The sequence below is a fragment of the Phyllopteryx taeniolatus genome, chromosome 9, assembly GCF_024500385.1.
Source record: "Phyllopteryx taeniolatus isolate TA_2022b chromosome 9, UOR_Ptae_1.2, whole genome shotgun sequence".
Classification (NCBI taxonomy): Eukaryota; Metazoa; Chordata; class Actinopteri; order Syngnathiformes; family Syngnathidae; genus Phyllopteryx; species Phyllopteryx taeniolatus.
In genome coordinates, this window is record NC_084510.1 from 8,656,547 (window position 1) to 8,680,813 (window position 24,267).

Below are 24,267 nucleotides of genomic sequence, written 5' to 3' on the forward strand. Positions count from 1 at the left end.
TGGGGAACAGAGGTGAAAGACAGACTCAAAAGGATAAGGGGAAGAGAGGATGGAAATGAGGACAGAGGTCAATTAGGAGCATGATGATGAGAAGGCATCAGAAAATTTTAAATCAAATTCTAACTGATGAACAGAATAGCTGAAATGTGCAAATGAGGCAATATCACCACAGCCAGTAAAAACAACGCAAACACTGAAATGTGCACAAAATCTTTTTATTTCATGGAACGTATTTTAGAGTTCATTATCTTGGTGATTTTTTATCAATTAGTATTAGGGAGGCGGCACGGTGAACGACTGGTTAGAGCGTCTGCCTCACAGTTCTGAGGACTGGGGTTCAATCCCCGGCCCTGCCTGTGTGGAGTTTGCATGTTCTCCCCGTGCCTGCGTGGGTTTTCTCCGGGCACTCCGGTTTCTTCCCACATCCCAAAAACATGCATGGTAGATTAATAGACAACTCTAAATTGCCCGTAGGTATGAATGTGAGCGTGAATGGTTGTTTGTTTGTATGTGCCCTGCGATTGGCTGGCAACCAGTTCAGGGTGTACCCCTCCTCCTACCCGATGATAGCTGGGATGTGCTCCAGCACGCCTGCGACCCTAGTGAGGAGAAGCGGCTCAGAAAATGGATGGATGGATGGATAGTATTAGGGATGGTCAAGATCACTTTTTTTTCCAGACAGATACTAGTATAAGTATTCACACGTGAGTACTCATCTATACCAGGTACCACTAGTACTTTGATACAAAACACAATCACAGATGATTGTGACCAAAGACTTCTCTTTCTTTCTTTCTCTTTCTTTCTTTCTTTCTGACGCACATGATGATCCACCAATGTGTCAAACCACCGCAGTGTAGCACCAACTACTGGTGAGGAGGACTTGCTCAATGTCACATATGTTGGCCTTCAGTGTCGGTGGCTGGTATCGGTAGCCTTCACAAATATCCGATACCTTGAAATAAGGCAGATACCGATACCTGGTATCGGTACTCGCCCATTCCTAAATAATATGCACTTGCAGTTGAGCAATATTGAATATATAGTATTACATTAAATTGTATTCACTGTAAAAAATGATTAGCACATCAGTTGAGAAGTGCTGATTTCAAATGTCAGATCTTGTCCGCCTGTGTCGGGTTTGCATGGTCTGCCATTGGTTTTCTGCGAGTACTGCGGCTTCCTTTCAAAATTCCAAAACACATGCTCCTTAGGTTAATTGAAAATAAAATTGTCCATAGGTGTGACTGTGAATAGTTGTCTATGTCACCTGTGATTGACTGGCGACCATTCAAGGGTGTATCACTCCTCTCACCCCAAATCAATTGGGAGAGTCTTTAGCTCCACCCCGAACTTAATGAGGACAAACAGTACATTTATATTTAAGTCTTAAATTACCCTTTTCACCTATCTCAGCCCCGTTGACATTATATGACATCCAGAAATAATTACAACAATATTTTAGCAGTTGGAAAAAGCTACGGCTAAATGATGGTAATAGTGATGTGCAGTAATTATTCACCTCAGCATTTTAGCAGAAACCTGTCTATTAAAAGCATCACACTGCAGTTAGTTATTTTTAAACGCTGTACAGGAAACATCGGCCTTAAATAACAATTTCTATTATTGCGTGTATAAACCCCACAGAGTAATTAAAATAATTATACAACGCAAAACCAAATACCAACTATTGAGCTGCCAAGCAGAACTAAAAGGCTGCAATAATGTTTTCATCTTATGACACAATCAAAGCAGACCGACTCCCCAGTAACCAGAATCATAAACAGTTTGCAAGCATGTCCACTGAGACGCTCGGCTGTCAGAAAGAGGAAAGTGTGTGCGTGCGTGTGCATGTGCGCGTGTGTGTGTGCGCTACCACGTGGAGGATGTGGCCAGAACAATTCTTGTCTGCAGATGAAGACAATAACAACACTTCAGTCCAGTGGGACTCTTGGTCATCCTTTATTGCAACATGACTGGCATGCCATTCACTTCACCTGACATACAGGATACAGCTTACGGACAAAAGTATTGGGACATGGACGGCACTGAAAATGGATCAAACTATGAAGCTAGTCTCCTATGCTATTTGTGGGTCAGACCCAATATTGGATCATCTCTCTACATTCTCGTACAGGAGTCACTAACGTGAGAAAAAAAGAGACGGGACACAGATTTCCTAGGAATGGTTTTAAAGTAATCATTTGAAAATGTAAACACAGTCAGAGAAATGAAGAGCGGTATATTGATATGTATCTCGTTTCTATTTTGGTACATCATTGTTGATAATTGTTGTGAGACTTCATTAATATGATCTGTGTCTTCACATACAATACTGTACATAAATAACAGTTAATAATAGTATTTGTTCTCTCAAATTTGTTATCTCAGAAATATGTTTAAAACTGGTAGCCATTCGCATTATTCAGTACCCAAGTAGTTCTCAAAGGTTGGTGACACCTGTTGTAGTACATCCCAAGCAGAAATATGAAAGCAAGGGCATTATCCCTGCCTTGCCGAGATTAAGAATCAAGATGAACCAAGCCCAGTGCCTGATTGATTAACTAATTAATTAAAGAATTAAGAGGTGTGTCTCACTCCTTGTTTTTATAGCCCATTTTAGATTGGCTGTTTAGGCTGGGATTTATCCTGCCAATATAAGAACAAGGACAAGATATGGGTAAGCCCACGTTTGCACAGGAATAATCTTGCAAAAACGAGAGTTTCCACATTCCACATACAGACGAAAAACGTCTTTAAAGAATCTAGAGACGCACAGAGCTGCAAAAACAACGCAAAGACACTAACGTGCGTTGCAAAAGCTTGTTTATAATACAGTGCACTCTATAGAAGCAATGTGTCTGCTAGTCTGAGTAAAAGTACACTTAGTGGTAGAAGCTTAATCAAGTTAAACAACAACGACCACATATTCCACGATTCATGAATGAATATGACATACTCATTTACTTGTGCACATTTGCCATTTTAGAAGCAATAATGTTTCCAGTTTAAAAAAACAAACGTCCACATTTAGACCTGTTTTTGCAGGGTTAGTTGTAATTTCTTGAAGTGACTCTCGGGTTGAAAAGCCCTTATGTATGAGCAACAACCGTCATCAAAGTAATAATATAGTACTGTATTACTACTAAGCAGCAGGGTGAGCTAGTTGCATGTTCTCCCCATGCTTTCGTAGGTTTTCACTTGGTAATTCCAGAAACATGCATATTAGGTGAATGAAAGACAACATTGTCCATAGGTGAGTGTGAGTGTGAATGGTTGTTGGCTGGAGACCAGTCAAGGGTGTGCCCCGCCTTTTGCCCAGAAGTCAGCTGGGGTAAGCTCCAGCTCACCTGCGACTCTAAGAAAGACAAATGGTATAGAAAATGGATGAATGGATGCTATTTACTTCATCCACCTTTTGTTAATTTGGAATGGCAATAGGGTTTACAGACCTAACATTTGGGGGGCAAAGGTTAGCCATGGGAAAGAGGGTAGAGAATTCAGCATACAGACAGCAGACTACATTACTACTTCCTTATATGCTCTCCATGCCTTTACTCCTTTTCCTTTTTGGCATGGGAAGAAACACCTGCTACGAAAACACACAGGAAAAAAGACTTGGCAACAGAAAGAAACTCCCCTAACAGGCTGTCTGCAACCAGCAGTGAATACCCTGTGACCAAAATGGATTCAAGGGCATCTATGGCCAACAAAGAATGGACTCAGTGTGCTCAAATTAAAAAGATCCACTGCCAATGGGTCAACTTTTCATCATTTGTGGTGAGGTATGTACAGTGCTTCCCTTTGATAGATCTTCTGAGCCATTGTGGACAAAGCCTACAAAAAGGGTGCCGAATATAGTCCCATGAAAACATTAAGCTCAACATTACACAGTGTTCCATCAATAGCAGAGTGTGTAAATTATTGGGCTATTGACATGCCGCGGTGGTGGATATTTCCTGGCATTACTCCCATGGGACCCATTCCTACCACCTGATACTGAAGGACTAATTGGATTTTCAGGCTTTTATCAGCTCTAACTGACACATATATTACTTTCTATTCAGTTTGCTTTCTCATACTCTCTTTTATCACCCTTTATTATCTGTCTGCATGAAACAGAAAAAGTCTAAACAGACAACGCTTCGATGCCTTGAGTGTCAACATCATAATTCCTGTGATGGCCATCTAAGCCTTGTTATTTGAATAACTTCCCCAACGGTTTTTTCCTAAGTCTTGGCGCTTGCGGGGAATGACAGGGGAATAAGGTAGAAAGAGCAGAATATGATTTCGTAGGGAAGAAGCTTCTAAAAGCATGTGTGGGGAACAAGGATCACGTAAGGGTATGCTAATGGGAAGAGATGCCTTTAAGTTGGCACAGGGATAGAAAGTCATGCTCTTCATTCATGCACTTGTAAGAGGCTCAGGGAGACAGGAGCACTGCATCACCAGATAAAACCTTATTGCTGCACATCTTTTATTGATAAAGCTGAATTATAAATGTCGTGACAACAGTCCCGACGGTGTCACAGCATGGACATGGTGGTAAGACGGTGACAAGGATGGATACACACACCATAACAGGATGTCTCACTGCCAAATAACACGCACATCGGCACTCTTAAATTTCATAACTCAAGCCAGGGAGAGAGTGCTTGATAAATCTTCCAAAGACTTTGCCGAGGCGTTAATGTACTGCTCCCCTATAAATAAAACACACGAGGTGTTGAGGGGCATGAGGTGTGATTCATCCATTCTGCATCTCCCTAAAATAGACTGAAACCTAGAATATGAGATAAACATGGGAAAAATAGATGCTTATTCCATACTGAAGGAATACAAGTCCACGCATATATACTTTTGAATCTAATCAGCTTGGTGTGGTGTCATATATGAGACAGAGATGTGAAAGCCAGGCTCCAAAATGTTCCCACAAACATATTTTGAGAGTGAAAGAGATGCAGAGAAAAAGACAGGGAAGGCGTGAGGAAAGAAATGAAGCTTGAGGCATATAGTCCGGAACAAACAAAGCTGAAGCACCTTAGTCACTGATGGAGCTCGCTCCAACATTAACATTCAAAGCCGCCGCATTCATAAAATAAAACTGAACACTTAAAAACACAAGCTCAGATGTCCTCTGCATAAGAAGTTTGCTTGTAATAAATAAGGAACATGGAAGTACAGTTTAAATAACAACATTGTGTGCTACAACGCTATCAAGCCAATCCTTTTGGTCATAATTGAGGCTGGCAGGGCTTCGCCAATGGGAACAGAGTCAGTGTGACTCTGTTCCCACTGGCATGACTCGTTCGGAATAGAATGCGAGAAATCTCCAAAGACCCTTCAATTTACCAACAAAAGTTGGCATTGAGATGTACAACCACAATTCCTATGAAGTTGGGACGTTGTGTTAAAGATAAATAAAAACAGAATACAATGATTTGCAAATCATGTTCAACCTATATTTAATTGAATAAAATACAGAGACAATATATTTAATGTTCAAACTGATAAACTTTATTGTTTTTAGCAAATAATCATGAACTTGGAATTTTATGGCTGTAACACGTTCCAAAAAAGCTGGGACAGATGGCAAATAAGACTGAGAAAGTTGAAGAATGCTCATCAAACACTTGTAAGGAACATCCCACAGGTGAACAGGCTAATTGGGAACAGGTGGGTGCCATGATTGGGTATGAAAGGAGCTTCCCTGAATCAATCAGTCATTCACAAGCAAAGATGGGGCAAGGTTCACCTCTTTGTGAACAAGTGCGTGATAAAATAGTCGAACATTTTAAGGACAATGTTCCTCAATGTACAATTGCAAGGAATTTAGGGATTTCATCATCTACGGTCCATAATATCATCAAAAGGTTCAGAGAATCTGGAGAAATCACTGCATGTAAGCAAGCGGCAAAGCCGAAAACCAACATTGAATGCCCGTGAACTTCGATACCCTCAGGCGGCACTGCATCAAAAACCGACATCAATGTGTAAAGGATATCACCACATGGGCTCAGGAACACTTCAGAAGACCAATGACAATTCGGCGCTTCATCCGTAAGTGCAACTTGAAACTCTACTATGCGAAGCAAAAGCCATTTATCAACAACAACCAGAAATGCCGCCAGCTTCTCTGGGCCCGAGCTCATCTAAGATGGACTGATGCAAAGTGGAAAAGAGTTCTGTGGTCCGACCAGTCCACATTTCAAATTGTTTTTGAAAATTGTGGACGTCGTGTCCTCCGGGCCAAAGAGGAAAAGAACCATTCGGACCGTTATGGACGCAAAGTTCAAAAGCCAGCATCTGTGATGGTATGGGGCAGTGTCAGTGCAATGGCATGGGTAACTTACACATCTGTGAAGGCACCATTAATGCTGAAAGGAACATACAGGTTTTGGAGAAACATATGCTGCCATCCAAGCAACGTCTTTTTCATGGACGCCCCTGCTTATTTCATCAAGACAATGCCAAACCACTTTCTGCATGTGTTACAACAGCGTGGCTTCGTAGTAAAAGAGTGCGGGTACAAGACTGGCCTGCCTGCAGTCTAGACCTGTCTCCCATTGAAAATGTGGGGCGCATTATGAAGCGTAAAATATGACGACGGAGAGCCGAGACTGTTGAACAGCTGAAGCTGTACATCAATCAAGAATGGGAAAGAATTCCACTTACACAGCTTCAACAATTGGTGTCCTCAGTTCCCAAACGTTTATTGAATGTTGTTAAAAGAAAAGGTGATGTAACACAGTGGTAAACATGACCATGTCCCAGCTTTTTTGGAACGTATTGCAGCCATAAAATTCTAAGTTAATGATTATTTGCTAAAACAATAAAGTTGATCAGTTTGAACATTAAATATCTTGTCTTTGTAGTGTATTCAATTAAATATAGGATGAACATGATTTGCAAATCATTGTATTCTGTTTTTATTTATGTTTAACACAGCGTCCCAACTTCATTGGAATTGGGGTTGTAAATTCAGCAACGGAATACATTTATGTGACGCAAACTTCTGTGTGTGCGAGTGTGTGTGAGAGAGAGTGCCCATGCATAGTTGAGGACCGGGAATAAGGGAATTCTACTCAAAACAGTGTGGAATGTTTTTACACAATAATATTAAACAATGGTGTGCTGCCATCCTTCATCCTCACCTTTTGCTCCACTGAATACAGTAAAGTTAGTTAATTAAAAAAAACAATCCTACCATAACCAAATTGTGAGTTAAAGTGAATGTTTGTTTGGTATATTCTGGCTGTAAATGACACAAGAAAGTGGCACAAGACATTTGTTGGTGAAGTTGTAATAATGATGTTATTATTATTATTATTATTTTACTTATTCATATCCCTCTCACAATTTAGCAGAAACACAATCTTTTTGCACCATTCAAAAGGAACCTGGTAATTTCAAGCAAAATCCCCAGTGATTCTTTAAATTGTGGTGCTAGTACCACTAGTGGTACGTGGGCTCTCTCTGGTGGTACGCGAAAGAACCAGTGCTTAAGAACAGATTAGTTGTATTTAACTTTGTAGTACAATACATTTAATCTTTAAGAACAGTTTGGTTTTAAACAATTATTTATGTTCACCTGTAAGAGGGGCCCAGGGGCTCGGGTGCAGTGTGAGCTGGGCGGCGGCTGAATGCGGGGACCTTGGAAAGTCCATTCCCCGGTTACAAAAGCTAGCTCTAGGTTACGTGGAACATCTCTCTGGCAGGGGAAGAGCCTAAACTTGTGTACGAGGTCAAGAAATTCCGACTAGCCATAGTTAGGCTCACCTCAACACATAGCTTGGCTCCGGTACCACTCTTCTTGAGAGGGTTTGGACTCTCTTCCACTCTGGAGTTGCCCCTGGTGAGCTGTGGCAAGCAGGTGTGGGCATACTTATTGCCCCACGGCTCGGTGTCTGTACGTTGGGGTTCACCCCAGTAGGCAAGAGGGTCCTCCCTCCGCTTTTAGGTGGGGGGACGGGTCCTGAATGCTGTTTGTGCCTATGCACCACCAAACAGAAGCTCAGAGTACCCACCCTTTTTGGAGTCCTTGGAGGAGCTGTTGGAGAGCGCCCCTGCTAGGGACTCCCTCATTCTGCTCATGGACTTTAATGCTCACATGGGCAATGACAGTGAGACCTGGAGGGGCTTGATTGGGAGAAAACCCAGCTCTGAGCCCCTTTCTGTTTGCAGTGGTGATGGATAGGCTGAAAGATGAGTTTTGACTGGAAACCCCATGGACCACGATGGTTGCAGATGACATTGTGAGGTGCAGTGAAAGCAGGGAGCTGGTGGTTGAACATTTAGAAAGGTGGAGGCATGCACTGGAAGGGAGCGGAATGAAGATTAGCCGAAGTGAGACAGAATATATGCACCCGAATGAAAGATGTAGAGGGGGATGAGTGAGAATACAGGGAGAAGAGATAGCGAGGGTGGAGGACCTATACATAAATAAATACATTATAAATACTTGGGGTTAACAGTCCAGAGCAATGGTGAGTGTGGTAAGGAAGTGAAGAAATGGGACAAAGCAGGTTGGAACAGGTAGAGCAAAGTGTTAAATGTTTTATGTGTCAGAAGAGTCTCTACTAGGATGAAGGGCAAAGTTTATAAGACAGTGGTGAGGCCAGCCATGATGTAGGGATTAGAGACAGTGGCACTGAAGAGACAAAAGGAACCAAAGCTGGAGGTGGCAGAAATGAAGATGTTGAGCGTGTCTCTTGGAGTGACCAGTTTGGATAGGATTAGAAATGAGCTCATCAGAGGAACAGCCAAGGTTAGATGTTTTGGAAAAAAAGCTAGAGAGCAGACTTTAATGGTTTAGACATGTCCAGAGGAGAGAGAGTGACTATATTGGTAGAAGGGTGATGAAAATGGAGCAGCCAGGCAAGCGAGCTAGAGGAAGACCAAAGAGAAGGTTGATAGAGCTAGTGAGGGAAGCCATGGGGGCAGTTGGTGTTAGAGAGGAGGATGCAGAAGATATAGGCTTACATGGAAAAGGATGACGCGCTGTGGTGACCCATAACGGGACAAGCCAAAAGGAAGAGCTTTTCTTGCATTTCAGCGCAGTGAAACTGTTGAAACTGTACATGATGTTACAGTGGAAATAGTGGTAATCTGGGTCACCCCGTGATGTAGCTGAAAGAACTACGGCTAACCGACAAAATTGATGTTGGTTAATTTGATATTAATTACTTGTCGATTAATCGATGCACCTCTAGTAAATGTACGCTGAAGCAGCCCGGCTAAGTGACATGCCTACATGGCGGATACGTCGGTGGAGGCAACGTTCCCATCAAAGGCAATGCATGTGCATTGAAAATAAATCAGAACTTGGTCATTTCTCAACTGATTTTATTGAGGTTTAACTTTTTTGTCAATCTCAAAGTACTGTATTTGCTATTAATACATTTGAAAAGAGAGCAAAAAAAAAAAAAGTTTCCTCTGAAAAGTTTGGGTTTTCATTTTAAAGTGCACTAAATACAGTATTTACAGCTCTAAATGGTAAAGGCCAGAGTATCACCTTCATTCTAATTCATATATAAACATGTCATGAATGCTGGTACAAGCTGCAATTGATGTGTTAATTATCTTTATTTTTAGTTTGCATATAGTGTGAACACTTCAAGCTGGAAGCTACTGATGGTTATATACTGTAAGAGCAGCTGCTTGCTGATGTGATAAACTGCAGTTTACATATAATTCCTGTAGTGCACTAATTGCAAAAATGATTGGTGACTAATCGACGATTAAAATAATCATTTGTGGCAGCCCTAGTACACAACTTGCACTTTGATCAGTGTAGTGGCAAATGTTCCAAATGGTCTAAAGTTAATACAAGGGTTACATTAATTTGATTCAAAATACATGATTATGATAAGAATAAGAATTGTGTCAAACAAATATGGTTAATTAATGTGCACAATTAAAGCACTTAGTTAAAAATAAAGGCTAAAAGGCTTTCTGGTCTCCATCACTTCACATGCCATCAGCAAATTCTCTAGAGCTGTCCTGAAAGATGTTCTGAGGAAGAATGACTCATCTTCACAGGTAACAACTTCTATTGTGACAACTTTCAAATCAAGGTTTCCTTTTCAAGGTTCTAATTGAAATTTTATTCTAAAACTCTTCAACAGCTCTTGTCTGCCTTTTTTTTTTTGGGAGATGTGCCTTTGCTTCCTAATGTGCAACGGAAATCATTGAGAATGACAAGAGATAAATGCAAAGGCTGAGCTCCCGTTCTGCGGGGAGATTTAATTTAGATCTCCCTTAGGTTCTGATAAGCTCGATACTTTTTCAGATGTCAGAAACTGCGTGTCACTTCTCTATTAGAACACCCAGACATGAAAAAGCAACATTTTAACTTTTAAAAAGGTATGAAAATAAGATTTGTGCAGAATGTCAACTGTTTTGTTTAGTGCTGTTCTGTTCCGTGCCATACAGTACTTTAATGTCAGTGCAGGTATTTTTTTTTTTCTTGTGTATATCTTTCCTAAATCCTAAATGCCATGTGGAATGTGCTGTTTGGGCAGTCAGTTAAGAATGAGGTGCTTAACATATTGTTAATCCTAAAGTGAGTCTGATGACTCAACAGTAAGAGTGAAACTGTAGAATGCTGTGGTTGACAGTAGTTTAAGGTAATGTTAAAAAAGTCTTTTTATAACTTTTATATATCAATCAGGATAATTTTGTGCTGAATGAAAAAAAAATCTATCAAACTATTCCTGGCATGTGATCTGAAAGCAGCAGCTTCCAAATTGAAGGCATTATGCGGGCATATAATAGCAAGTGAAAATCAACATTCATCCACAATAGTTTTTGCACATTCATAAGAACATGCCTGAATAAAAGAGCTGAGGGATAACTGCAAGGTTGGTCTTAGTGAACAGTACCCAGCAACCTTAATAATAATGTTCAGAATTGATTGAAGAGTAGCAAATCCCTGCAGTACAGTCTCATAAATCTTTCTTAGAATAGTGCAAGCTGTTACAACAGAATATTACGAGCATGCCAAAGGTTTTGGAGATTGCAGCAAAAAGAGTCATGTGTGGGTGTTCCAAATCAACTGAGTATGTACACTTTAGATTGTAGGACATAAATTATATTCAACTGCGATTGGGTGGCGACCAGTTCAGGGTGTACCCTGCCTCTCGCCCAAAGACGGCTGGGATAGACTCCAGCATGCCTGCGACCCTCGTGACGATAAGCGGTGCGGAAAATGGATTGAAATTATATTCAAATATAGACCAAATAGATGGGAAGGTAATAACGAGAGTTAAAAAAACAAAACAACTACCTGGAGCTCCTGTGCATCATCAAACTTTGTCAACGGCATTTTAAGTGACAAATAGAAGCTATTTTTTGACACATTGTACAGTCTCTACGGTCCAGTCTATCCAATATCCGTTATATTGGGGGGCCATTTCATCGAGGTCACTCACACTCACTCACTCACACACACACACACACACACACACACACAAGTGTGTGTGTGTGTGTGTGTGCACGTGTGTGCACTAGTTACATCGCGAGGCCAGCTGCGACGTTTGTGTACTGTAAGATTAGCACCCATGGTACAGTAAATATTAACCCATCAAAGAACACATGTAGCAACCCAAAGTGTTGTATACTTATCTCCCTGTATGATAACTATGAAAGAGGACACGGAAAAGAATATTCACCTGCTGTATTCCCTATTTGTCTTTTCAGAATGAAGCTAGGCAGGCATGAGGCAGCGGCGCGATTGTGCGAGGTGCACTCAGGGACACTGCGTAAATGGGAGTGTTCTTTTGTAATACAATACATAATTGTAAAAATACTAGGAAACTACAAAACTAAGAAAATTATTTGTATCGGAATGCTTTAGTTAAAACACTGTACGATCACACTGTGATAATATGGTATTTATTTTCTTATGAGAGATAAAAATAGATAAATTATTTTGTAATATAGTCAGCCAAAGCTGCAAGCAATGCAAAGTTATGAATATCCTTTCACCATTGTTCCTGTCATACTGCGTTGCGTGTTTTATTTGCACATTTAGGAGAAAAGTCCTGTTTTTGTTTTAAAAAATTACCATTCACCATTTTTCCTCATGTTTTTGAGATTGTAAAGTGAAAACTGCAGCTGGCTACTAGTGTGGACTGAATGGATGGCAACAATGGGAAAATGAAATGGCAGTATTTTGAGGGTAAGAGCCCGTCAGCAACTATGAACTAGTTTGTTTTTGGACTGGTGAATTTAGTTAAAAATTTTGAATACAATACATTGCCAAAAGTATTCGCTCACCCATCCAAATAATCTGAATCAGGTGTTCTAATTTCTTCCATGGCCACAGGTATATAAAATCAAGCACCTAGGCATGCAGACTGTTTTACACACATTTGTGAAAGAATGGGTTGCTCCCAGGAGCTTAGTGAATTTCAACGTAGAACTGTGATAGGATGCCACCTGTGCAAAAAGTCCAGTCGTAAAATGTCATTGCTCCTAAATATTCCACAGTCGACTGTCAGATGTACTGTATTATAAGAACTTGGAAGCTTTTGGGAAGGACAGCGACTTAGCCATGAAGTGGTAGGCCACGTAAACTGACGGAGGGGGGTCAGTGGAGGCTGAGGTGCATCGTGGGAAGAGGGCGGCAACTTTCTGTCGAGTCAATCGCTACAGACCTCCAAACTTCATGTGGCCTTCGGATTAGCTCAAGAACAGTGTCCAGAGAGCTTCATTTAATGAATTTCCATGGCCGAGCAGCCGCATCCAAGCCATACATCACAAAGGGCAATGCAAAGCGTCGGATGCAGTGGTGTAAAGCACACCGCCACTGGACTCCAGAGCGCTGGAGACGCGTTCTCTGGAGCGATGAATTACGCTTCTCCATCTGGCAATCTGATGGACAACTGGCTTTGGCGGTTGCTAGGAGAACGGTACTTGTCTGAGTGCATTGTGGCAATTGTAAAGTTTGGTGGAGGGGGGATTATGGTGTGGGGTTGTTTTTCATGAGCTGGGCTTGGCCCCCTTAGTTCCAGCTAAAGGAACTCTGAATCCTTCAGCATTCCAAGAGATTTTCAATAATTCCATGCTCCCGACTTTGTGGGAACAGCTTGGAGCTGGCCCCTTCCTCTTCCAACATGACTGTGCACCAATGCACAAAGCAAGGTCCATAAAGACACGGATGACCGTCTGGTGTGGATGAACTTCACTGGCCTGCACAGCGTTGTGACCTCAACCTGATAGAACACCTTTGGGATGAATTGGAGCAGAGACTGTGAGCCAGGCCTTCTCGTCCAACATTAACGTGTGATCTCACAAATGCGCTTCTGGATGAATGGTCAAAAATTCCAATAAACACACTCCTAAACCTTGTGGACAGCCTTCCCAGGCTGCAAAGTTGGAGCGACGTCATATTGAATCCTACATATACAGCGGCTGAAATAGGTATTTACCACGTCACCATTTTTCTCACTAAATAGACTTCCAATGGTGCTATTGATCTGAGAATTTTACCAGATGTTGGGAACAACCCAAGTAACCCATACATCCAAAGAAAGTAGAACAAATAAGATCAGAAATTAAGTTGTGTATAAAAATGTGAAATGACACAGGGAACAACTATTGAACACATGAAGAAAGGGAGGTGCAAAAAGGCATGGAAAGCCAAGACAACAGCTATAATCTATCAATAATCAAAACGGCAATCCGGCCCCTTGTCAGTGCAAATGAATATCAGCTGATTCAGTCCTAATTGATGGCATCCTAAAAAGGTCTCATTGCCAAGGTGTGAGGTAAGACATATCTCATGAATGGTAAGAGCAGAGAGCTGTCTCAAGACCTTCGCAAACTACCGTATTTTCACGACCATAGGACGCACCGTATTAAAAGGCGCAGTCTCAGTTACGGGGTCTATTTCTGTATGTAACACATACATAAGGCGCGCCGTATTATTAGGTGCAGGCATGGTAAACATAACGCTAGCTTAAAACATATGGTAGCATGCATGCACGCTAAAACAATGTTTTTAAAAAGGCAGCGGGAGCAAAACTGAGTTCGGTTGTACTTTATTGAAGTACTTAATGTATTCACGTTATTTTTGGATCAATCCTCATCCACAAATCCATCAAAGTCCTCATCTTCTGTATCCGAAATGAACCGCTGGGCAAGTTCTCCATCAAACACGGCAGGTTCGAGTCAGTCTCGTTGCCGTGCGAAAGCTCGAACAAGCATCCACAATCCATTCACAAATTGTGGCGTAACTCGCCCGGCGCTGCCTCCTAGTCTTAGTAAAGCTGTGTTCGCCATCTGTCATCCATGGCTCCCACGCTCTCTCTCTCATTTCACTTTGAACGCCCTGTTTACACGGATGTCCAACGGTTCGTCAAGCCTCCCGGAATAATGGCAAGCCCTGAGTTATTGCACTCAGTCGAATGGTGACTGGAGACGCTTCTCCCGGCTGTTCTTTGCTCATTAATCCACTGCTCGAGTTGGTCTTCCAACTCGGGCCACCTTGCCTTGTTTCCGCGTTTTGTTTTTCTTTTTTTTTCCCCGCGGAAACTCAGCTTTGTCTTCTTGACTTGGCGAAGCTTGATTTCCTGCTTCCTCCACTTGCGAACCATGGATTCGTTTATCTTGAATTCTCTCGCGGCTGATCGATTCCCATGTTCCTCCGCGTAACTGATAGCTTGCAGTTTAAACTGTGCATTTTCGGGGGTCCTTAGCCAAATCGATGTTGTTTTGCACAATGCACACCCCGGAAATGCTGCCAGTCAGTCAAGCGGTATAAAAAAAAAAAACATTTTTAAAAATAAAACATTTTAAAACACCCCGGCGCGGGGGTGTAGCTTTAGCGTCCTACTTCACGCACCCTTCCCCTGTCCTCAGCAACGTCCGCTTTTCCTCTGTGTAAGCAGCATGTCGGCAGGAAATGCTCAAAAAATAAATAAATAAATAAAAAGTCAAGCGGAGCGCTCATCACACTACAACATTTATAGAAGTTGGCACTCGGTGCACACATAAGGCGCGCCGCATTATAAGGTGCCCCGTCCATCCATCCATCCATTTTCTGAGCCGCTTCTCCTCACTCGGGTCGCGGGCGCGCCCCGTCCATTTTGGAGAAAATGTAAGACTTTTAAGTGCGCCTTATGGTCGTGAAAATACGGTAATTGTTGCAAAACATAACGACGGCATTGGTTACAGGCGCATATCTAAGCCTCTGAATGTTCCAGTGTGCACGGTTAGGGCCATAATATGTAAGTGGAAAGCCAATCATACCACCATAAATTTGCCTCGATCAGGTGCTCCTCGCAAGATTTCAGACAGAGGAGTGGAAAGAATAATCAGAAGAGTTGTCCAAGAGCCAAGGACCACCTGTTGAGATTAATAATGTGAAATGACACAGGGAAAATGTAATGAACACGCCAACTGGTATTTATTTAATACTTTGTGCAAAAGCACAATTGCAATGATAGCTTCAAGACGCCTCCTGTATGGAGTAACTAGTCGCATGCATTGCTCTGCATTGCATGCATTGTGTCTTGACTCACACCTTGGCAATGAGACCTTTTGGTAGGCCATCAATTAGGAATGAACCAGCTGATATTCATTTGCACTGACAATGGGCTGGATTGCTGTTTGATTATTGATAGATTTTAGGTGTTGTCTTGGTTTTCCATGCCTTTTTACACCTCCCTTTCTTTATGTGTTCAATACTTTTTCCCGTGTCATCTCACATTTTTACACACAACTAATTTTTTTTATCTTATTTGTTCTACTTTCTTTGTATGTATTGATTGCTTGGGTTGTTCCCAACATCTGGTGAAATGTTCATGTCAATACCACCTTTCGAAATATATTTAATGAGAAAACTGGTGACGTGTTAAATATTTATTTCAGCCTCTGTATATTCTGTCTTTGACCAATCTTCATTCTCTCCTTTCCAGTCCATCCCTACACCTTTGTAACTGTTCTTCCACCTGCTCCCTGCTTTCAGTGCAGATCACAATGACATCTGCGAACATTATGGTCCATGGGGATTTCAGTCGAACCTCATCTGTCAGCCTATTCATCACCACTGGAAACAGGAAGGGACTCAGAGATGATCCCTGATGCAGTGCCACCTTCACCTTAAACTCCTCTGTCATAACAACAGCAAACCTCACCACTGTTCTGCTGCCCTTATAGATGTCCTGTACTACTATAAAATACTTCTCTGCAACTCCAGACTTCCGCATGCAGTACCACAGTTCATCTCTGGGTATTCTGTCACAGGCTTTCTCTAAATCTACAAAGACACAATGTAGCTCCTTCTGACCTTTTTCTGTACTTCTTCAACACACCCTCAAGGCAAATAATGCATCTGTAGTACTATTCCTGGGCATGAGACCATACTGTTGCTTGCAAATTCTCATTTCTGTCCTGAGTCTAGCCTCCACTACTCTTCGCATAACTTCATTGTGTGGCTCATCAACTCTGTTCCTCTCGAGTTCCCACAGCTCTGCACATCACACTTGTTCTTAAAAATGGGGACCAGCACACTTTTCAGATTAGACTACATCTTCTGCAGATGTAAACCACCTATGTGCTTCTACCGCTGCTCTTGTAGGTCACCCTATGTTCCTACCACTATCTGTCCCTCCAAGTTCCTTTCCTGGATGCCGAACATACACATCACTTCTTCATCACCCATGTTTCCTTCAGCAATATGTCCATTACTATCTGCACCAATCATGACTCTCTCTCTGTCTGGAATGCTCAGAAATATTTTGTCTAGCTCCTACATGAATTTCTCTTTCACCTCTAGTTCACGTCCTACCTGTGGGGCATAGCCACTAATTACATAATACATTACACCCTCAATTTCAGTCTCAAGTTTCAGCCTCATCACTCGATCTGAGACTCTTTTCACCTCCAAGACATTCTTAGGTAACTCTTCCTTTAAAATAACCCCTTCTCAATTTCTCTTCCCATCTAAACCATGGTAAAATAATTTTAACCCTGGCCTTAAGCTTCTAGCCTTACTGCCTTTCCATCTGCTCTCCTGGGCACACAATATATCAACCTTTCTCCTAATCACTACGTCAACCAACACTTGAGCTTTTCCTGACAGGGCAGTCAAATTTATCCACATCAAACCCTCTCATCCATGTCTTTATGGACCTGCTTTGTGCACTGGTGCACAGACATGTTGGAACAGGAAGGGGCAATCCCCAAACTGTTTGACTGTCCAAAATCTCTTGGTATGCTGAAGCATTCAGAGTTCCTTTCACTGGAGCTCAAGGGCTCATATTTTGGGCATTTCCAACTTTGTGGGAAGTTTGGAGATGACCCCTTCCTGTTTCAACATGACTGTGCATCAGTGCACAAAGGTTCATAAAGACGTGGATGAACTTGACAGGCCTCCACTATCCTGACCTCAACCCTATAGAACACTTTTGGATGTATTAGAGGAGAGACAGAGCCAGGCCTTCTCGTCCAACATCAGCGTGTAACCTCACAAATGCGCTTCTGTAAAAATGATCATAAATTCCCATAAACACACTCCTCACCTTTGTGGAAAGCCCTTCAAGAAGAGTTTAAGATGTTATAGTGGCAGAGGGTTCACCAATGTCATATTAAACCCTATGGATCAAGAATGGGCTGTCAATCATATCGGAGTCAGGGCAGGTGAGCGAATACTTTTGGCAGTATAGTTTATATACTCTAAGAAAAAATTTAAATGATTAATAAAGAAATTAGCTAAGACTAGAATAATTTTTTTTACACTATTCTAATTTATTTAGATTAACCTGTATTTAAAGAATGATTAAAACTTCTGTCCAAATAAGCCATGGCCTGTTAACACACCAATGGCATTTCCTAAGGAGTCTTGCTATATTTTGGATGGATTCCCGACAATTTAAGAGCTTGGACTACACCCAGACAGAAAATGGAAAATAAATACTAATCATGCTTGTGTGCCATCTCTGCACCCTGTGATCTACAAGGTCCATTATCTTTTAAATGGTTTTGACTCTCTGAGATGGGGGCAGGGTGAAGAGTTTACTGGCAAATAAAAAGGTGAGGATGAGAGTGAGAGAGAGAGACATCAAGGGGGGATAGACAGAGAGTGGTGGGACAGAAAGTTACTGTATTATGTGTGTAGTGTACAAGGCCCAGTAAGGTTATGTTCCCTGGAGAACAAAAGCTGTGACAGATTCCCTGGGTCTGCTCTGTTGACTATAAATGTTCACCAAACACACACTCACTCACACACACACTCTCTCACACACACACACACACACACACACACACACACACACAAAAGAAAAAGCATTCACTAATGCTGTGTATCAGACGTCAAATCGTCCTCTGACAAAAAGCGAGGACAAGAGTCAGACTAATTGTCTGTGAATGTGCGGGATATGAACAGTGTGTATTGTTTGGCCCAGCATAGGGCCATCACACACCCACTGACTGCCTTTTGTGTCTCCTACATACTGAACAGACTCACTCATCTAACAAAAGTGAAGATGTTCTTGGATTGCAGCCATGTCCCATACAACCACGTTTTCCCGTCACTGAATCCATACTTTGCATCTTACGACACCGGTTTAGAACATTCACACTTGCCTGCGCTGTTATTTCACTGTATCCAGCAGCAACCAAGTGGCATGCAGCGCTAGCGTGGTGGTCCCAAAGAAAGGTCCTCATCAAGGTTGCGACATTTACCCCTCCTCCCGTGCAGCTCAGTGGTATGCTTCAAGAGAGCCCAATGAGAACACAGAGGTGTAAGAGAAAACACAAACAGACCCCCAATTGTCCCTGACTTGGGGTTAACACCCCTCCAGAACCCCCCCTTAACCGCCACCTCCATGGATTTAGAATGAAGAAAAAGACAGCCAGTCAAAGCCGTTTTGTAAATACGGAACTGTTTTCACATCAGAATGTTGGTTTTTTTTCACGATAGGATATTTGCCTGCTTTGCAGTCTGCGAGTGTCCCTGCCTTTCCTGTCCTATTGTGGTTTCGATAAGGAGCCATTTGTGGTACCTCTGACAGAGCGGCCCAGTGGCCTGCTCCTTTGAGACAGGGGTTGACAGCTGAAACAAGTGACCAAGCTGGTGGACAGGACAGCCCACTGAGTGATGGTTGTTCCTCATTGGCACTTTACTTACAACAGGCAAAGCCCCCCTACAGTGAATCGCATCTTGGTCACATGGATTACAAACAAATCAGTTGGCGCTCATTGTTCAACCGATACTACCACCCCAGAGAAATCAATGTAATTGTTGAGGCCAATTCAAAGCCAGAGACTATGTGTTTTACCATTTTATGGGGTGACGGGGCTCTGACGGTGCAGTAAGCGTCATCTCATCTTGTGTTAAATATACCGTTGGGAGTTTGGGTGGGTGGGGGGTGTATGTATGGGTGACAACCGCTCCTTTCTCCACCCATTAGCTGTTCTAACTCCCAGCCTCACTAGCTAGCTTTCCGTGGGACCTTTTGTAAAGGGATTAATAGGGTTTTTAGACATGCACACACAGATCTCTCCCTCCCCTATTGGAACCACACAGGGGGTTGACATTGGAGCACAGAGGGGAGACCTCAAATTACAGAGACCTTTCCTGCTAGGCTTATATTTCCTCCATGTGCTTAGCTCAAAAATCAGAACAGAGAATAATTCATGTAATGAGGCTTTCCAAGCAGGAGTTTGGGAGATGTATCAAAATCCGGGGAAGTTTCTTTTTCTTTCTTTTTTTTTTTTTTGCATGTAGCACCTAAGAAACTCAGTGGGTGGGTATTTGTAAGACACCACAGTTCAGCATCTGTGTTACTACAGTCAAATCACAAAGCATGCTTCATACTGGGAGAGCACATGGCTGGCTTTTATACAGGTCAGTATCCATCTCTTTCTGCTCCACCATGGGACAGCTGCCCACACGGTCCATCTGTCTGTCTTGACCTGTGATTGGAGTCCATGGGGCAGTCTAAGCGCCCCACAAAGGGGGTCGCTGGCATGTTGCCCTCCTAGAAATGACAGTGAGGCTGCCAGCAGTTTGCCAAACATCCCTGTAGGACTGTGGTGTTACAATATTGATGTTGTATCAGGTTGCACAGGCCTTGGCAGCTTTTTAATGAGTGCTCAAATTGATCAGGTGGTAGTCATTCCTTCTCCCTAACATTGAGACAGCTAACAAGGTAAACTGTTGGTTGCACTTTTGCACTGATGGCTTTAAGCGTTTATTTTAGTCTTCAAACCAACGTAAGCGCCGATGACAGAAAGAAAAAAAAAAAGCTTAACATTGGGCTAAAATTTCACCGTTGCAACTTTACATCACAATGAATTGGGACAAAATTCACATAAACGTTGTTTCACAGTATCACAAACACTAACCTTGTGACTCATCGGTGAAAATCGGGAAAGGAATCAGCGCTTTATAGCAATAGGTTCCATCCATTAAAAAAATAAAAATAAATCACCGGTGCTGTGTGAAGTTACTTTTCGTGTCAAAATGCAACGTTCCGGTGCATACCCTTCAAAATAAAAGGCTACAAGCTTAAAACAGGAACTCAAGTTAAAACTTGCACATATGAACCATTGGACGTGATGAAACAGTCCCAAATAACTATTTTAACAATGCTGAAACATTAATTAATGAATATTAAGTCAATTGGGTTAGTTCCACACACATTGCCTTTTAGTTCATAGGTTTGATATTGATACTGGTTATAAAGAACTCCAAGTCAAATGTTCATTTTAGTCTATGCTGTGGGCTGGTAAGAAAATGGATGTTCATAATTTGGACACCCTTTATTTAAATCATGCAAACGTTTTTGACCCAGCTGCCTAAAACAATTGGAATCGAGAATCGTTTGGAACCGGAATCGAAATCGGAACCAGAATCGCTCAAATTCAAACAATGCCCAACCAACAAATACCAAACAAATTAGAAATACCAAAAAAAATGAGTGTCCACCGTTTCAGCTCATGTAAAATAATCAAACAAAAAGTAAAACACACACACAGTCATTCCAAATTAAGTCATTGCTGTGTTGAGAAATATCTGTTAAAAATAGTACATCATAATTTTACTTGCTAGGGCTGCCAAAAGGGTCTCAAACAGAGCTACAGAAGTCAGTAAAGTTCAAACAAAGAGGAAAGACAGAAAGAGGAAGGAGAGAGAAGGCTGATCAGCCTTTTCTTCTGCTTCACCTTTCTGTCGCTCAGTTCCAACAGGCTCACAACAGGACAACAGCAGAGGTCTTTGGGACTCCCATTAGCCCTCTATTAGGCTGTTGTCAGAGAGGAAGCCAACTGTCACCCCTCCTGTGGTTGCAATCATCACCCCCCCATCAGACTGTGTCCCCCCCGGGATCTATGGCAGGAAAATAGCAGGACGGAGGAAGAAATGAAAGCCCTATTCGGTTCTCAGGGGAAAGGACATTGTGATTACTTTTCTGTGGCCTTTAGTGCCGAAGCCGCCCCAAGTTCCACAGCTGTGCTACCGATTGGTCACACCGAAATGAAACAGTCAAGCAGGAAATTCTGTGGATTTTCATGGGTTGAAAAGGTACATTTGGGGATTTTGTCCTCATCCCAAATATTACACGTACACACACATGCTCACTCTGCAGTAACCAGCTCCCCCTGTTTCCCAATCACATTCTATCAGTGTTCTGTCACAATCTTTTCCCATTAAAAAGGAAACAGCAGCGCCTTGATCGAGTTTGACACCCCTGTGTCGTAATTAATGTCAGCTCGGCTCTGTTTCTGTAATAGTGCGATTAGCACACCTGTCGACAAGCTCTACAACATCAACCCCCTACATTATATCACAGCATTCTACCAACTCCTATGGAACATTAACCATCACACGGAACAGGAGATTTAGCGAGCTTTCCAAGTACCTGGAGATTAATAGGCACCTTCAACCATTTACTGTAGTTCATGGTGAGCGAGAAGGTCAATCAGATTCATGAGAAGAGAACGGTGGATGAATGTGTGTTCTCAATTAACATTATATCACGGGGTCTTTGGTTGCACTCTCCTCCATCAGCGGCATTAAAAATAAATAAGACGACCAGTCCATTCAAGAGGCACATAAAATGGACAATAAATTCATGGGTTAAGCAGACAAGAGAGGGATAGGGATAGATTTCCAGCGTTTTTCAACAACAGTGGACAGTGATAATATCTGCGTTGTTTGAATAGTTCCTTGTTAATTGTGTCATTAAAAGCTATTAGGCAATTATCTTAATGGTGTGTTAACAGAGGGAGATGGAGGAATTCTGAGAACATTGAAAAAAATGCTATCTGAAAGCTATCATTGAGTTGTTAAAAAGTAATACATTTTTGCATGATGCACAAATACACACTCTCTCTTGCCAACCACTTTCTCGCCAGTAACGAGGCGACTGATGACACAGACAATGAGCTGCCTCTGTGTTGGGCCTCAGGAGTCTGCCAAGCAGCCTCTCTGCATGTGGGGCCACAGGTTGGCACACTCACAGGAGGTCTTCACTGGGGTGCTTTCCTGGGCAGCATGCCCGATGTTGACAAAGCCTGGTATCGCCTGCTGTCAGGCCATTATGTGTGCACCATGTGGAAGGAATCAATTAGGCTGAGTTCACAACACAGCACTTTAATATTTGACTTCTAATCAGTGGAGCATGGAAGCAAGCTGGCACTTCTGGTCTTGCTGATGTCGAAAATGAGGGTCAGTAAAGGGCTCGCATAGTGCTCAAAAACGTGCATCGCATACATCAGGGAGGAGGTGAGAAACAGCCTCAAACAACAAGCTGGTCTCATTGAAAAGGGAAAATAACCTCTTGTCCCTAACAGGATATAAAAGCACATCCAATTACAAACATTCAACCAGCTGTAAGGAACAAGGAAAAAATAAAACAGCTCACAAACAAGTTGAGCTCAACAGAAGGCGAGCTGATGTTAGAGAAAAGTGAATTGATGAGGTCTACATATGCCAGATCAACTGTGCCTTTGAAACACCTGTCGACTCTTTATAGTGTCACTGAGACAAAAAGAAGAAGCAAAGTTGTACCCCCTCAAGTGATTGGTAAAGAAACCAAGCTTATTTTATTTTCCAAATACAGAGCAAAAATAAATACATTTAAAAATAAAATAAAATAAAAAAGAAAATAATAACAACAGAGGCTTTCACCTGTATATTTTATTATTGGTAAATGGACAGCTGATTGTGAGAATGATTTTAATTATTATGATACAGCTATTGTTCTTAACTTCTTAACTCCTGTGCTTTGATTAATGCTGAATGGCTCGAGTCAGGGCGGCACGGTGGACGACTGGTTAGAGCGTCTGCCTCACAGTTCTGAGGGCCAGGGTTTGATCCCCGGGTCCGCCTGTGTGAAGTTTGCATGTTCTCCCCGTTACTCCGGTTTCCTCCCACATCCCAAAAACCTGCATGGTAGGTTCATTAAAGATTCTAAATTGCCCGTAGGTGTGAATGTGAGTGCGAATGGTTGTTTGTTTGTATGTGCCCTGCGATTGGCTGGCAACCAGTTCAGGGTGTACCCCGCCTGCTGCCCGAAGATAGCTGGGATAGGCTCCAGCACTCGCGCGACCCTTGTGAGGATGAGCGGCTCAGAAAATGGATGGATGGGCTCCAGTCAGTGAGAGTTCGGAATAATGTCATCATTTGAGGTGTATTTAAAAAACAAACAAAAAACAACAAAAAAATTCAAAAGTTCAAATACTAATTTCAAGCATGAAACATGGCCTGCTATCCTCACTTGTTCTGAGATGAAAGTGGGTTTACATCTTGAAGCCTTGAGAAGTAAAGGCTATTTTTCCAGCTATTTGTTTAATAATCCTGACCCTTCTTGGATTGCTCATTAATGCTCACATTTTTTTGCTCTCTCTTCTAGATCTTTCATTTCACTCTATCCTCGTCTCTCCCGAATTAGTATGCAGCCTTGACAAACAGAGAGGGGGAAACGTGCCGTGACCACTACAGGGCTATACCATCACAGATCCATCCAAAGGAGCTGACAATAAACACTCTCTTCTTTGTGCTCATCACTGTCAGACAGATAAATTGTGGTAATGAATTGAAGGCTCTAAGATGCCTGGTTTGTCTTTGGATGTGACGAAGTAACAACAATTTGTTACGGTTAACAAAAATCTGCTGGATTGTTGATTTCTTCCAAGGTATGACAAATCGACCAAAGCGGGAACAATAATCTGAGTTTGACAGTATTCCTCTTTGAAGGTGTAACATCCTTAGACATTCAGGAAATAATTCATTACATACAGTACATTCTCATGGCA

The 24,267-nt window shown here is 42.1% G+C and overlaps 1 protein-coding gene across 17 annotated transcripts in view; it reads right to left on the minus strand.

Moving 5' to 3' along the window:
- Positions 1–24,267, minus strand: part of sulf2a (sulfatase 2a) — a 79,829-nt gene that overhangs the window by 20,023 nt on the left and 35,539 nt on the right. For 4 of the 17 annotated variants that reach the window (XM_061785070.1, XM_061785071.1, XM_061785064.1 and 1 more), the window contains one exon: positions 18,592–18,718. The exons of the other annotated variants lie outside the window; for them this stretch is intronic. The gene's annotated coding sequence lies outside the window, so the exon portion shown is untranslated. The remainder of the gene's footprint in view (positions 1–18,591; positions 18,719–24,267) is intronic. 17 annotated transcript variants of the gene reach the window in all.